We start from the raw sequence: 14580 nt of genomic DNA, 5'->3' as shown, positions 1-14580 counted from the left end.
TTGCCATTAGGTTTCATCACTACCAGCAGGGGTGCCAGCCACTCCGAGCTGTCTATTGGCTCGATGATTCCATTTTCTTCTAATCTGCACAGTTCCTGCTGTACTGCTTCCCTTACGGCTAGGGGCACGTTCCTGACATTGTGGGATACAGGCTTGGATTTCTCTTTGAGTACTATCTTATGTGTGAACTTCTCCAGCTTGCCGACCTTCCCGCCAAACACTTTCGGGAAGTCGCTCTTCATCTTCTCCAGGTCCGGCCAGCTCTCTGGGGCTGTCATCAGCACTTGCGTGTCCCCCCCTGGGTCCAATTTTATCCCCAGGTCACCTTGGTCCATCCATCCTAAGACTGATGGGCCCTTCTCAGCAACATACAATTTGCACTCCGCACTCCTTCCTCTGAATTCGAAGGTTAGGGTTCTGTATCCGACCATAGGAATGGGTTCGCCTGTGTACGACACCGGTCGTATATCAGGTGGTTCTAATCTTGGGCCCAAGCTGGGTCTTAATTCTTCATTCCACACTGCTCTTTGGACGATGGTGTACGGGGATCCCGAGTCTACTACGACCTTCATTTTCACTCCTCCTATCACCATGTCGCATTGTGGTTTGCGGGAACACTTACAGTCAATGCCCAGCACTTGTCCTTCCACACATAGTACATTGTCTTCCTCGTCCAGTTCTTCTTCTTCCTCCTGTTGATCCTGCGTCACGTACTTTACTATGGGTCTCTTCATTTTTCGGCGACATACCTTTTCGTAGTGACCTACTATGCCGCAGAACATGCATTTTGCTCTGAACGCCGGACAACGTTTGTCCTGGGCTGCATGGGCCTGGCTTCCGCACCTGTAGCACGTGGTCTTGCTTTCTTTGTTCTGCTTCCATGGTTGTCCTGGTTTCCCCATCTACTTGTTTGGCCCTTTTCCTTCCGTCGTTGTGGCTTTACTCCTTCCCGGTGGCTCTGCGTCATCCACCTTGTTCACCATGGTCTTCTGGACAGCCTCTCTTTTAGCCGCGTCGGCACACCGTTTCGACAACTCTGCCTTTTTTACCATGGCTATTACTTCCTTAAGCGAAGCTTCTCTGTTTACCCACAATTTGTCTTGTACTGTCTTGTTGGTGGTGTGCATGACTATCTGATCTTTTATGAGTTCGTCGTGCAGGGCCCCATACTTGCACGTTACCGCCAACTTCCTCAACGCTGCGACGTAGTCATCTATGGATTCGCCGGCTTCTTGTTTCCTCTGCTGGAAATTGTAACGGTCGATAGAAACGCACACCGCGGGACGGTAGTGGTTGTCGAGATCTTCGATAGCGTGCTTAAATACATCGTCGTCTGCATTTGGTCTGGGTGTGGGCACCAGGTTCTGAAAGACCCTTATACCTTCCGGGCCTAGGTTGTGCAGGAGTATCCTTCTCTTACTCGCACTGGGGAAGGTCTCCCCATTTTCATCTTCTAGGGCTTCAATATAGTTCTTGAAGTACTCTCTCCAGTCCTCCCACTTCATTTGAGGTTCTCCAGGCTTTGGCAAAAACGGGATCGGCGTCGTGAGTGAAGATGCCTGCGCGCTCATTGTGGCACGTCTTTCTGGTTCCGCCCCTGGACCTCTCGGGCTGCCTGGCGCGTTCGAGCTCTCACCTTGCGCTTGGTTCGGTCGGGGATCTCCTGCTCCCCCTTCTCTGCGTCTTGCTAGTTCCGCCAGGGCCTCTGTGGATTGTCGCTATTCTATCGCCGTACTTTCTGCTGCTTTGTGCCACTGCTTCTGGCACCTTGACGTGTGGGTGTCGTTCTCCCCCTTCCTGCACGCTTCTGCCACGCTCCCCCGCTGTTCTGTGTTGCTGCGGTGACTGTCCGCCTACTTGCAGCTCCTCGTGGTGGGCCTCTGCCTGGGGCTATGCCTTCCTGTGCTGTTGCTGGGTCCTGATGGTTTCTTCCCCACTCGTTTTACTTTCACTGGCATCCCAGCCCTCGTCGCCACTGTAATGATGGGTGTTTGCCAGGAACAATGAACCATGAGACATGAAATGCTTGTGGGGAACTGGTTATTTATTTATATACTCGCGGGAGAGCGCCCGGCGTTCTCTATAACTTTACCTTTTCTGCGCGCATGCGCAGACGCTCACAAAATGGCGTCCTCGTGCGCTACATCGTGAATTAGCATGCGAGAACTAGAGCGCAACTCTACACCTGCCATGGCCGTGGACAGTGTTTGGGGGATATGCTACTCCCTCGACACCCCACTAACAGATGTCACGAGCACCTGCGGGCAGTGAGACCCCTCAAGTGGGGTGCGGGACCCTCTCTACAAACAACACCTGCAAGAGAGGAGGGGCGTCGGGCTCGACTTCAGGGGGGTGGTGACATGTAGCCGCTGTGTGAGAGCCCAGCAGATCGGTGTGTGCGAAAGAACACTGCAACAGTGGCCTACACCAGGCCTCATGCACCCCAGAGGTGCGAGGAGGGTGTTTAGAGGAGGCCCAGGATTGAAGCGCTAGGAGGATTAGACATCAGCACCGCTATGTGTGAGGGTCAGGCGGCGCTGCTACTGATCTGAAGGAAACAATGTTTGTTTCCAATGTTAACAGGCCTCGTTGCCCAGGCACAGGAAAGCATATTGTTAATCAGGAAACAACCGAGGGCTTTATAGTATCTACAGATCAAGGGGCGTTGCCATAGGGAATACTCTCCCCCATTTGTGGGTCAGCATACGAGCCAGCCAAGGCACACGGGGGGGGTTCCCTTTTAATGTGTGTTGTGTGAGTGGGCCACATTCAGGGCTGGCATGATCCTCGTCCACTCACCCATGTTACACGGGATACAGTGGCTGCCCCATCCCTGGGATATGAGGGGGTCCAGTCGCTGATGTCATCCAGTGTAATATGTCCAGCGGTAACTGGGACATGCAGAAGCCGTCACTGCAGACAGGGAGCACAGACACTTTTGTTTTAACTAGCTTGAATAAGTCTTTGGGAGCTGCTAGGGTGCTGGTATATATTTTTACCAAACAAACCGAATACCACAATATGTGAGAAGAAAAAAAAACTCATGTTCAGTCTAAATAGAAGGTCTCTGGTGCTTGTATGCCCACCCTTCTCCCACATGCCCTTGTTGTGGAGGTTTCATCCAGCCTCCTAGCACATACTCTAGAGATGGACACAACTTACTCACCTCTCAATATTTTATATTTAGTATTCTGTCCTGGTTATTGTGTCCCATTGATATTGTGAATTCTATACTCAGGGGGACAACCAAGTAAAAATCTACATTTTGTGATGAGAATATAATGGAACCAGAAAGCACGCCCACCTTCTTTCTAATCTACTAAAACAATATCCCTGATAGATACTACAGCAAAACACCGAAGGAGTACCAGTCTAGGCTGTGATTCAGAACCTCTGCTTGCTCTCTCTCTTTTAGCAAATTTCCACTCCTTACCATTCCGGGATGGACTCTAAATAAGCTGAACATGTCACCCTGCTCATAAGCTGGAGGATATGCACTCATGTGCATGCGCCTAGTTCCAATCATCTTCTGCTTGTAAATTGTGTTAACCCCCCTGGACCATAAACTGGCCATGACCCAAAACTAGGTCATTGGAAAACAGTAACTGTGGAACTACCCGGATATCAATCAGAGCTCCAGCAGGTGCCTAGAGTCTGCTCTTCACAAGAGGAAGAACATATGACTTCCCCTAGCAGCTAGATCGATGGATTTCTATCCGACTTCCTGGGTAGGAGTGGGCTAAAGACAACTGTTTCTTTGGGAGTGGCTATGTGAGCTATCTGAAATGAAATGCTCACTCCCCCTCTTCCTAAAACCGAAACCACCGAACCCCACAGATGGCCTCAAAACACAACTTCGTCAATCTTTCCTATGCACTGCTCCTTCTGCATTAACTCCCAATTCAAAACTGGGAGATTCCTGAATTGATTGGCACATTTTAATGTGAAATATTTTGTCACAAACTGGGCTCCAGCTACATCCCAACAGTACCTGCACTCTGAGCATGTCTGGTGACAAGACCCCACACTTAACTTGGGGGTGGTGTAGCAGTAATTAATAAAGACCATGTTGACCTAGTGCTGTGATATAACCCCAACTAGGAGTTGAAGTCTCCTATTTTATCAACTACCCAAGCAGGCCAAAACGTTCTTGACCACACTTAGAGCATTGATGACCAGAATTTACAATGGGCCCTCTCGGGTCTTCATCTTCAGTGACTAACCTGCGCATTGATGTCAAATATAGTACAATGACCAGAGACTTTGCTAGTATAGTAGCAGCCCTTAGACTAACACAGGTAGTAGGCCAAGCCACCCACTCAATAGGACAAAGCTCCCTTACCCTCACTAGAAGCAAGGGTCCCTATTTGGACAAAGGTGCAATCCATTGCCAACTAGAGACCCCCTGTTCTATCACTCGGTCTAATGTATACATTAGATAGGTACAATATATGACCATTAAGTATATGTACACATAACCCTAAAATATCAAGAGAGTCAATATTCAAGATTTCAATCCACACTTTCAATGTTAATTTTATCCATATAACAAGTCCCCCTGATGATATACAACATGTGTAGGGTACCACTTTTACAAAAATGGTCTTATACACTATTTTATGGGGAGGCTGCAGTCCCTAGGTTTTCTGAAAAAGGCAGAGTTGAAATTTATCAGTATAATCCTGCCATTCTAAAACTATTTGTTGTTGCCTTAGGTTTGCAACATTCCATAAGGCTGCAATTCCCATCCTATTGGTTAAGTTATCCTCTACGTCAAGAGGCATGGTACACGTAACATCATCAATGGAATCATCAAACGGATTTTCATTATGTAAGGCTTCAACCCTATTGGTACCCTTAGTAAACTTTAGATCAGATACTGGCATCAAATGGAAAGGGCAGTTCGTAACAGAAGAATTACATGCTGTGAGTACAGCCCTTGTAGGAGGAGTCCCGGTTTGATGCTGCCTCACCTTCATTGAAATTTGGGCCTAGACCCTTAGAAGGGGCAACACATGGTACATTGGAAAGAACATTTGAATATGTGAGCTCTGTTGAAACTGTGGTGGGATTCATTATTGGTCCTTTATCCCCTACCACACCTGGTGGACAGATAGTCAATTTATATTTTGAAGATGAATGGTTTGGCGGTGCTTATCTTAAGTCCATCGAAATAGGGCCATCCACCATTTCCTTTGCTCTAAGACATAATCTAATACTATCCTTACCTCCAGTGTTACTCTGTATGCGCTCGGCACTTAGTATTTCTACCCTTACTAGTGACAGACTTTGGCAATCATGTCTTATCAAATGTATAGTTTTATTTATTAAAGAGTTATCATCCTCCCTTGTATCCTGATGCAATTTTGGGACATTAGTTAGGTAGGCTATATGTTAATATTTTCTTTGGGGGCTGTGATAATTAGCTCAGACAATTGAACAATGGAATACTTCTATATAACAATTGGGATTGGTTAGTATAGAACTCAAGAGTGTGATTGTTGAAGTGATCCCTCAAGAAAGGTCCTATGGTACGGTCAATTTAAGTCAGAGTAGAGGGTCAATTTGCTTCATTATTGAAACTTAATCCCTCTTTAACACTAGCCTGTGGCCTACTCGCCATGGTAAATCCAGAACCTCCTGGACCCACTCCTTGCACACTGTTGTAGCAGTATGGTACTTGGCCCATGGGTGCGCACCTTGACATGTGCCTCAGGGCCCTATTTGGTACTTTCTAGAACTGGACCATATCAGTGTCTTTCTTTAGTTGATCAGAAATCACGATATTACTGTGAACCGAATTATCACTAGGTCCTACTCTTTGAGCTTGGTAACTCAGCATCAATGTTTTCACAAGGCCTTTCAATTCTCTGATCTCATCTGACAGCAACTCAATTCTAGTAGTGAGTTCTCTCACTGAATGACCTGGCCAAGTTATCTTCTAAGGCCTCTATCTCCAAATATTCCAATGAAGCCAGCGGAGAAAATCTGTTGTTACAAGGGACAGAAGGGATTCTTTCCACTGCTTCAATTGGTATTTGGATAGCAGAAGGTGGTTTCTCAAACAAAGGCGCAGCTTGTATTTGAGTACTAGAAGGGGCTGAATTCCCCTGAAAATCAGGCATGAACGATCCTGCCATTTGCCCATCAGACAATACCATGGGGACCGGTGTATGACTTAAAAAGTCTGCAGCTTCGGGGTGTGTCTCTTATAAAATCTTGTGATTTTAGAGTGTTGGTCATTGCTAGTTTTGCTCTGGTCTCCCAACATGGTCTCTACCTCGACAATAAAATAGTCTATTTCTGTCAAGGTACAATTATCCCCTGCACTTTATGTTAATTTAGACATTTTCCCTCTAAGTGGTACATCTGTTGCTTTGCCATAGTAAAAAATCCGCTAAAACCAAGTAAAAAATGGAGCTCTCAACAAGTATTTGTCTTGTTGTACAGGCCCCGTTAGTTGCCCTTGATGGCAATCAAGTTCCCCCTAGCTTATTAATAGTGGATCACTAATAAATTCACAATGTCCTCAACACAAATATGAAAACTATAATCAAGCACTACAAAACAAATGGTTATACAGAGCACGTGCTTTTAGAGACAAGCTTGGTTTGCACAAGGTGGCTCACTCACAAATAGACAGAGCTCCATGGCACTACATACATACAAAGAACACTATAGATTAACCGCCACTGCCTCAGGGTCTGATAACTCCGGATAAACACGCCAATGTCACTGTAGTGTATAAGACAGGCAAAGTTTGCTGTGACCATCGAGTAGGAAGGACCAACAGAGGTGGCCCATCCCAGCCTCTTCCGGCAATAACAGGCTCACCCTTGGCCCGGGCTTTGCCCGTGCACATCCCGCGCAGCAGTGATGACAGAGGCGCTATATAGTAGGACGGGGCACTTACCTCCTCCTTCCCTCTGCAGCTGGTCAAAAAACACCCCTCCTGGCGTTGTGAAGTCTGGGGTTTGAAGTCCCCACTGTTAGCACGGCCTCCTGTGCAGCTGTGATAACAGAGGCGCTATATAGTGCGACGGGGGTACTTACTCCTCGTTCCCTCTGCAGCTGGTCAAAACATGCCCCTCCTGGTGTAGTGAAGTCTGGGGTTTGGAGTCTCCCACTGTTCGCACGGTGGCCCATGCAGCGGTGATGACAGAGGCGCTATATAGTGCAATGGGGGCACTTACTTCTCTTCCCCCCTGATGATGCTTATAAACCCCTTCTGGCGTAGTGAAGTCCCCCACTGTTAGCAAAGTTTTTATAAATCACTGCAATTCATTCAAAAAGGGTCATAAATCACTGCTTTTCACACTCTCCCCACCATGTTGTTCCCCCATCTCAGGCATTCCCTGGTCTCCAGACTCCTCACGGTTTCCTTCTGCTCCTGGGTCCTCTTCTTCTGCAGGGGTACTTCCCTCTTTCTCTCTTTGTCTTTGGTCTTGTTGTGTCCTCCCGTTCTCTCCCGGGGACCATTGTAGTATCTTGTTGCATTTGGACATGCGGTCTTGGGACCACACATTCCCGTCACTGAGCAATGCTGCTCTATCGTACACTTCTTTCACTTGTAGTGGTTGACTGTATTTGCTGTCTCCTTTTCTTCTTAGTACCGCTAATTTGACTCTCACCCATTCCCCTCTCTCAAGGGCTGTTTTCTTCACATTTTTCCTCTGGTTGTAGTGCTCTGTATATATCCTCTGGGCCTTCTCTAGGTTGTGCTGAACCACTGCAGGACACCACTTACTAGTGATTGTCTTTTCCCTCCATGCTACATTGTCCTTGGTGAAGGGGTGTCTTCCTCTTAAGATTTGGAAAGGGCTATACCCTGTGCTGGTGGGGGTGATGCGGTAGGCCCACATCATACTTTGTACTTCCTTCTCCCAGTCTTTACCCATCGTGATGGCAGCTTGCATGGACCCCATTATGACTCTATTGAACCGCTCCACCTGTCAATTACTCGAAGGATGGTATATGGAGGTATGCTTGATTTTGATCCCGTTCCTCTCTGCGCACTTATACCACTTCTCAGAGGTGAATTGCGGTCCATTGTCGCTCAGAATAGATCTTGGAATACCTTCCCTGAGGAAAACGGAAGTAAGGAACTTAAGCACTGTCTCCGCGTCCATCTCTTCCTGTATGTGCACCTCCGGCCATTTCGAGTATTTGTCAATGAGGACGCACAGATATTTAGGCGTCCCCAGGGTGTCCAGCACGGGTCCCAGAATGTCTACAGACACTTCTTCCCAGGGGTTACTCGGTTGGGCGAACTTTCCCAAGGCCGGCCTTAGGGGCTTCGGGTTTTGTACGCTCTTTGGCATTGATCACACTCTCTCACGTGTATCTCCACTTGGGTGTTTACTCCTGGCCACCAGTACATCTGCTTCGCCCTCATCTTGGTTTTTACAATTCCTAGATGTCCTTCATGCAGTAACGCCAACAAGTGAGGGACCAGCATTGTCGGGGGGACTACTTTGTATCCCCTGTACAGGAATATACCTTGTCACCCACTGACAGCTTCTCTGACTTCATAGAATTTCCGGAGCTCTCCTCGCAATCGTTTCTTCTCTGGCCACCCATGTATTATGCACTCCTTGACCTCGCAGATGTCCTTGTCTTCTTCATACGCTTGGGTCCACTCCTGATTGCTTATCACCCGTTCTGGGTCTTCCATCACTGCTACCATCTCCTCGTTTTCTGCAGATGGGATGGGAGCTCCTTCCATAGCTGAAGCTCTACTGAGGTAGTCTGCCACTTTGTTTCGGGTCCCCGGTATGTATTCCACATCATACCTGTACTCTAGCAATTTCAACGTCATCTTGGCAATGCGTGGCGTGGCACTCGCATGCCCACTCGAGGTGAGCACTTTGACCAACGGCTTGTGGTCTGTCTTGAGTTGGAATCTCGTGCCCCATAGGAATTGGCGGAACTTCCCTATGGCCCACACCACCGCCAGCATCTCCTTCTCGATCACACTAAATTTCTGTTCTGTGGGCGATAGGGATCTCGAGGCGAAACTGAGGCTCTCCATCGTTCCATCTTTCCTCTCCTGCATGAGGACCGCTCCCAGTCCTTTCTCACTGGCATCCGTTGTTAATATCGACTGTCCAAGAGAATCGTATTCCTGTAGTGGTACGGCTTGACTAATGTCATTCTTTAAGGCATCAAATTCCTTTTGTGTCTCTTCTGTCCACTTAAACATCGTTTTGTCCCTTATCAGCTGCCTCAGGTGGTGCGTCTTGGTGGCAAAGTGTCGTACAAACTTACTATAATATTCGGCCATCACTAGGAAGGATCTCACCTCTTCTTTGTTGGTTGGGGCCATAGCGTCGCAGATTGCTCTCACATTTGCTCATTTAGGCATGATGCCGTGTCCTCCTATCTCATGTCCCAAGTAGGTGACCGACGTCATTCCGAGTTGACACTTCTCCCATTCTGCTGTCAGGCCATTGTTCTCTAGCACTCGAAGCACCTTGTCTAGCTTCTTATCATGATCCTTCCGGTCTGTCCCCATCACCAGTATATCGTCCTGGAAGTACTGGATACCCTCGATGTCCTTGAAGAGGCGGTGCATTAGTTTCTGGAACACCGCGGCTGCCGAAGCAAGGCCAAAGGGCATTTTGCGGAATTGATAGCATCCGAAGGGTGTTATGAAGGATGTCAGTTTCCGGCTTGTTGGATGTAGATCTATCTGGTGATAGGCGGAAGTGAGGTCAATGGTGGAGAACCACTTTACCCCCTTCGTCTTGGCCAGCATTTCTTCTATGCGAGGCAATGGGAATTTTTCCATGATTAGGCACTTGTTCAGTTCTCGAAGGTCTACACAGAGATGGACCTTGCCATTAGGTTTCATCACTACCAGCAGGGGTGCCAGCCACTCCGAGCTGTCTATTGGCTCGATGATTCCATTTTCTTCTAATCTGCACAGTTCCTGCTGTACTGCTTCCCTTACGGCTAGGGGCACGTTCCTGACATTGTGGGATACAGGCTTGGATTTCTCTTTGAGTACTATCTTATGTGTGAACTTCTCCAGCTTGCCGACCTTCCCGCCAAACACTTTCGGGAAGTCGCTCTTCATCTTCTCCAGGTCCGGCCAGCTCTCTGGGGCTGTCATCAGCACTTGCGTGTCCCCCCCTGGGTCCAATTTTATCCCCAGGTCACCTTGGTCCATCCATCCTAAGACTGATGGGCCCTTCTCAGCAACATACAATTTGCACTCCGCACTCCTTCCTCTGAATTCGAAGGTTAGGGTTCTGTATCCGACCATAGGAATGGGTTCGCCTGTGTACGACACCGGTCGTATATCAGGTGGTTCTAATCTTGGGCCCAAGCTGGGTCTTAATTCTTCATTCCACACTGCTCTTTGGACGATGGTGTACGGGGATCCCGAGTCTACTACGACCTTCATTTTCACTCCTCCTATCACCATGTCGCATTGTGGTTTGCGGGAACACTTACAGTCAATGCCCAGCACTTGTCCTTCCACACATAGTACATTGTCTTCCTCGTCCAGTTCTTCTTCTTCCTCCTGTTGATCCTGCGTCACGTACTTTACTATGGGTCTCTTCATTTTTCGGCGACATACCTTTTCGTAGTGACCTACTATGCCGCAGAACATGCATTTTGCTCTGAACGCCGGACAACGTTTGTCCTGGGCTGCATGGGCCTGGCTTCCGCACCTGTAGCACGTGGTCTTGCTTTCTTTGTTCTGCTTCCATGGTTGTCCTGGTTTCCCCATCTACTTGTTTGGCCCTTTTCCTTCCGTCGTTGTGGCTTTACTCCTTCCCGGTGGCTCTGCGTCATCCACCTTGTTCACCATGGTCTTCTGGACAGCCTCTCTTTTAGCCGCGTCGGCACACCGTTTCGACAACTCTGCCTTTTTTACCATGGCTATTACTTCCTTAAGCGAAGCTTCTCTGTTTACCCACAATTTGTCTTGTACTGTCTTGTTGGTGGTGTGCATGACTATCTGATCTTTTATGAGTTCGTCGTGCAGGGCCCCATACTTGCACGTTACCGCCAACTTCCTCAACGCTGCGACGTAGTCATCTATGGATTCGCCGGCTTCTTGTTTCCTCTGCTGGAAATTGTAACGGTCGATAGAAACGCACACCGCGGGACGGTAGTGGTTGTCGAGATCTTCGATAGCGTGCTTAAATACATCGTCGTCTGCATTTGGTCTGGGTGTGGGCACCAGGTTCTGAAAGACCCTTATACCTTCCGGGCCTAGGTTGTGCAGGAGTATCCTTCTCTTACTCGCACTGGGGAAGGTCTCCCCATTTTCATCTTCTAGGGCTTCAATATAGTTCTTGAAGTACTCTCTCCAGTCCTCCCACTTCATTTGAGGCTCTCCAGGCTTTGGCAAAAACGGGATCGGCGTCGTGAGTGAAGACGCCTGCGCGCTCATTGTGGCACGTCTTTCTGGTTCCGCCCCTGGACCTCTCGGGCTGCCTGGCGCGTTCGAGCTCTCACCTTGCGCTTGGTTCGGTCGGGGATCTCCTGCTCCCCCTTCTCTGCGTCTTGCTAGTTCCGCCAGGGCCTCTGTGGATTGTCGCTATTCTCTCGCCGTACTTTCTGCTGCTTTGTGCCACTGCTTCTGGCACCTTGACGTGTGGGTGTCGTTCTCCCCCTTCCTGCACGCTTCTGCCACGCTCCCCCGCTGTTCTGTGTTGCTGCGGTGACTGTCCGCCTACTTGCAGCTCCTCGTGGTGGGCCTCTGCCTGGGGCTATGCCTTCCTGTGCTGTTGCTGGGTCCTGATGGTTTCTTCCCCACTCGTTTTACTTTCACTGGCATCCCAGCCCTCGTCGCCACTGTAATGATGGGTGTTTGCCAGGAACAATGAACCATGAGACATGAAATGCTTGTGGGGAACTGGTTATTTATTTATATACTCGCGGGAGAGCGCCCGGCGTTCTCTATAACTTTACCTTTTCTGCGCGCATGCGCAGACGCTCACAAAATGGCGTCCTCGTGCGCTACATCGTGAATTAGCACGCGAGAACTAGAGCGCAACTCTACACCTGCCATGGCCGTGGACAGTGTTTGGGGGATATGCTACTCCCTCGACACCCCACTAACAGATGTCACGAGCACCTGCGGGCAGTGAGACCCCTCAAGTGGGGTGCGGGACCCTCTCTACAAACAAAACCTGCAAGAGAGGAGGGGCGTCGGGCTCGACTTCAGGGGGGTGGTGACATGTAGCCGCTGTGTGAGAGCCCAGCAGATCGGTGTGTGCGAAAGAACACTGCAACAGTGGCCTACACCAGGCCTCATGCACCCCAGAGGTGCGAGGAGGGTGTTTAGAGGAGGCCCAGGATTGAAGCGCTAGGAGGATTAGACATCAGCACCGCTATGTGTGAGGGTCAGGCGGCGCTGCTACTGATCTGAAGGAAACAATGTTTGTTTCCAATGTTAACAGGCCTCGTTGCCCAGGCACAGGAAAGCATATTGTTAATCAGGAAACAACCGAGGGCTTTATAGTATCTACAGATCAAGGGGCGTTGCCATAGGGAATACTCTCCCCCATTTGTGGGTCAGCATACGAGCCAGCCAAGGCACACGGGGGGGGGTTCCCTTTTAATGTGTGTTGTGTGAGTGGGCCACATTCAGGGCTGGCATGATCCTCGTCCACTCACCCATGTTACACGGGATACAGTGGCTGCCCCATCCCTGGGATATGAGGGGGTCCAGGCGCTGATGTCATCCAGTGTAATATGTCCAGCGGTAACTGGGACATGCAGAAGCCGTCACTGCAGACAGGGAGCACAGACACTTTTGTTTTAACTAGCTTGAATAAGTCTTTGGGAGCTGCTAGGGTGCTGGTATATATTTTTACCAAACAAACCGAATACCACAATATGTGAGAAGAAAAAAAAACTCATGTTCAGTCTAAATAGAAGGTCTCTGGTGCTTGTATGCCCACCCTTCTCCCACATGCCCTTGTTGTGGAGGTTTCATCCAGCCTCCTAGCACATACTCTAGGGATGGACACAACTTACTCACCTCTCAATATTTTATATTTAGTATTCTGTCCTGGTTATTGTGTCCCATTGATATTGTGAATTCTATACTCAGGGGGACAACCAAGTAAAAATCTACATTTTGTGATGAGAATATAATGGAACCAGAAAGCACGCCCACCTTCTTTCTAATCTACTAAAACAATATCCCTGATAGATACTACAGCAAAACACCGAAGGAGTACCAGTCTAGGCTGTGATTCAGAACCTCTGCTTGCTCTCTCTCTTTTAGCAAATTTCCACTCCTTACCATTCCGGGATGGACTCTAAATAAGCTGAACATGTCACCCTGCTCATAAGCTGGAGGATATGCACTCATGTGCATGCGCCTAGTTCCAATCATCTTCTGCTTGTAAATTGTGTTAACCCCCCTGGACCATAAACTGGCCATGACCCAAAACTAGGTCATTGGAAAACAGTAACTGTGGAACTACCCGGATATCAATCAGAGCTCCAGCAGGTGCCTAGAGTCTGCTCTTCACAAGAGGAAGAACATATGACTTCCCCTAGCAGCTAGATCGATGGATTTCTATCCGACTTCCTGGGTAGGAGTGGGCTAAAGACAACTGTTTCTTTGGGAGTGGCTATGTGAGCTATCTGAAATGAAATGCTCACTCCCCCTCTTCCTAAAACCGAAACCACCGAACCCCACAGATGGCCTCAAAACACAACTTCGTCAATCTTTCCTATGCACGGCTCCTTCTGCATTAACTCCCAATTCAAAACTGGGAGATTCCTGAATTGATTGGCACATTTTAATGTGAAATATTTTGTCACAAACTGGGCTCCAGCTACATCCCAACAGTACCTGCACTCTGAGCATGTCTGGTGACAAGACCCCACACTTAACTTGGGGGTGGTGTAGCAGTAATTAATAAAGACCATGTTGACCTAGTGCTGTGATATAACCCCAACTAGGAGTTGAAGTCTCCTATTTTATCAACTACCCAAGCAGGCCAAAACGTTCTTGACCACACTTAGAGAATTGATGACCAGAATTTACAATGGGCCCTCTCGGGTCTTCATCTTCAGTGACTAACCTGCGCATTGATGTCAAATATAGTACAATGACCAGAGACTTTGCTAGTATAGTAGCAGCCCTTAGACTAACACAGGTAGTAGGCCAAGCCACCCACTCAATAGGACAAAGCTCCCTTACCCTCACTAGAAGCAAGGGTCCCTATTTGGACAAAGGTGCAATCCATTGCCAACTAGAGACCCCCTGTTCTATCACTCGGTCTAATGTATACATTAGATAGGTACAATATATGACCATTAAGTATATGTACACATAACCCTAAAATATCAAGAGAGTCAATATTCAAGATTTCAATCCACACTTTCAATGTTAATTTTATCCATATAACAAGTCCCCCTGATGATATACAACATGTGTAGGGTACCACTTTTACAAAAATGGTCTTATACACTATTTTATGGGGAGGCTGCAGTCCCTAGGTTTTCTGAAAAAGGCAGAGTTGAAATTTATCAGTATAATCCTGCCATTCTAAAACTATTTGTTGTTGCCTTAGGTTTGCAACATTCCATAAGGCTGCAATT

At 48.2% G+C, this 14580-nt stretch overlaps 1 protein-coding gene across 1 annotated transcript in view; it reads right to left on the bottom strand.

The window, feature by feature from the left end:
- The window catches only part of LOC144753452 (cytochrome P450 2D17-like), a 441302-nt gene that overhangs the window by 76551 nt on the left and 350171 nt on the right, over positions 1-14580 (bottom strand). The window lies entirely within an intron of this gene.

The sequence above is a fragment of the Lissotriton helveticus genome, chromosome 1_1, assembly GCF_964261635.1.
Source record: "Lissotriton helveticus chromosome 1_1, aLisHel1.1, whole genome shotgun sequence".
NCBI classification, from domain to species: Eukaryota; Metazoa; Chordata; class Amphibia; order Caudata; family Salamandridae; genus Lissotriton; species Lissotriton helveticus.
Note: the sequence above shows the minus strand (reverse complement) of the source record. Positions and strands in the feature narration are given on the sequence as shown.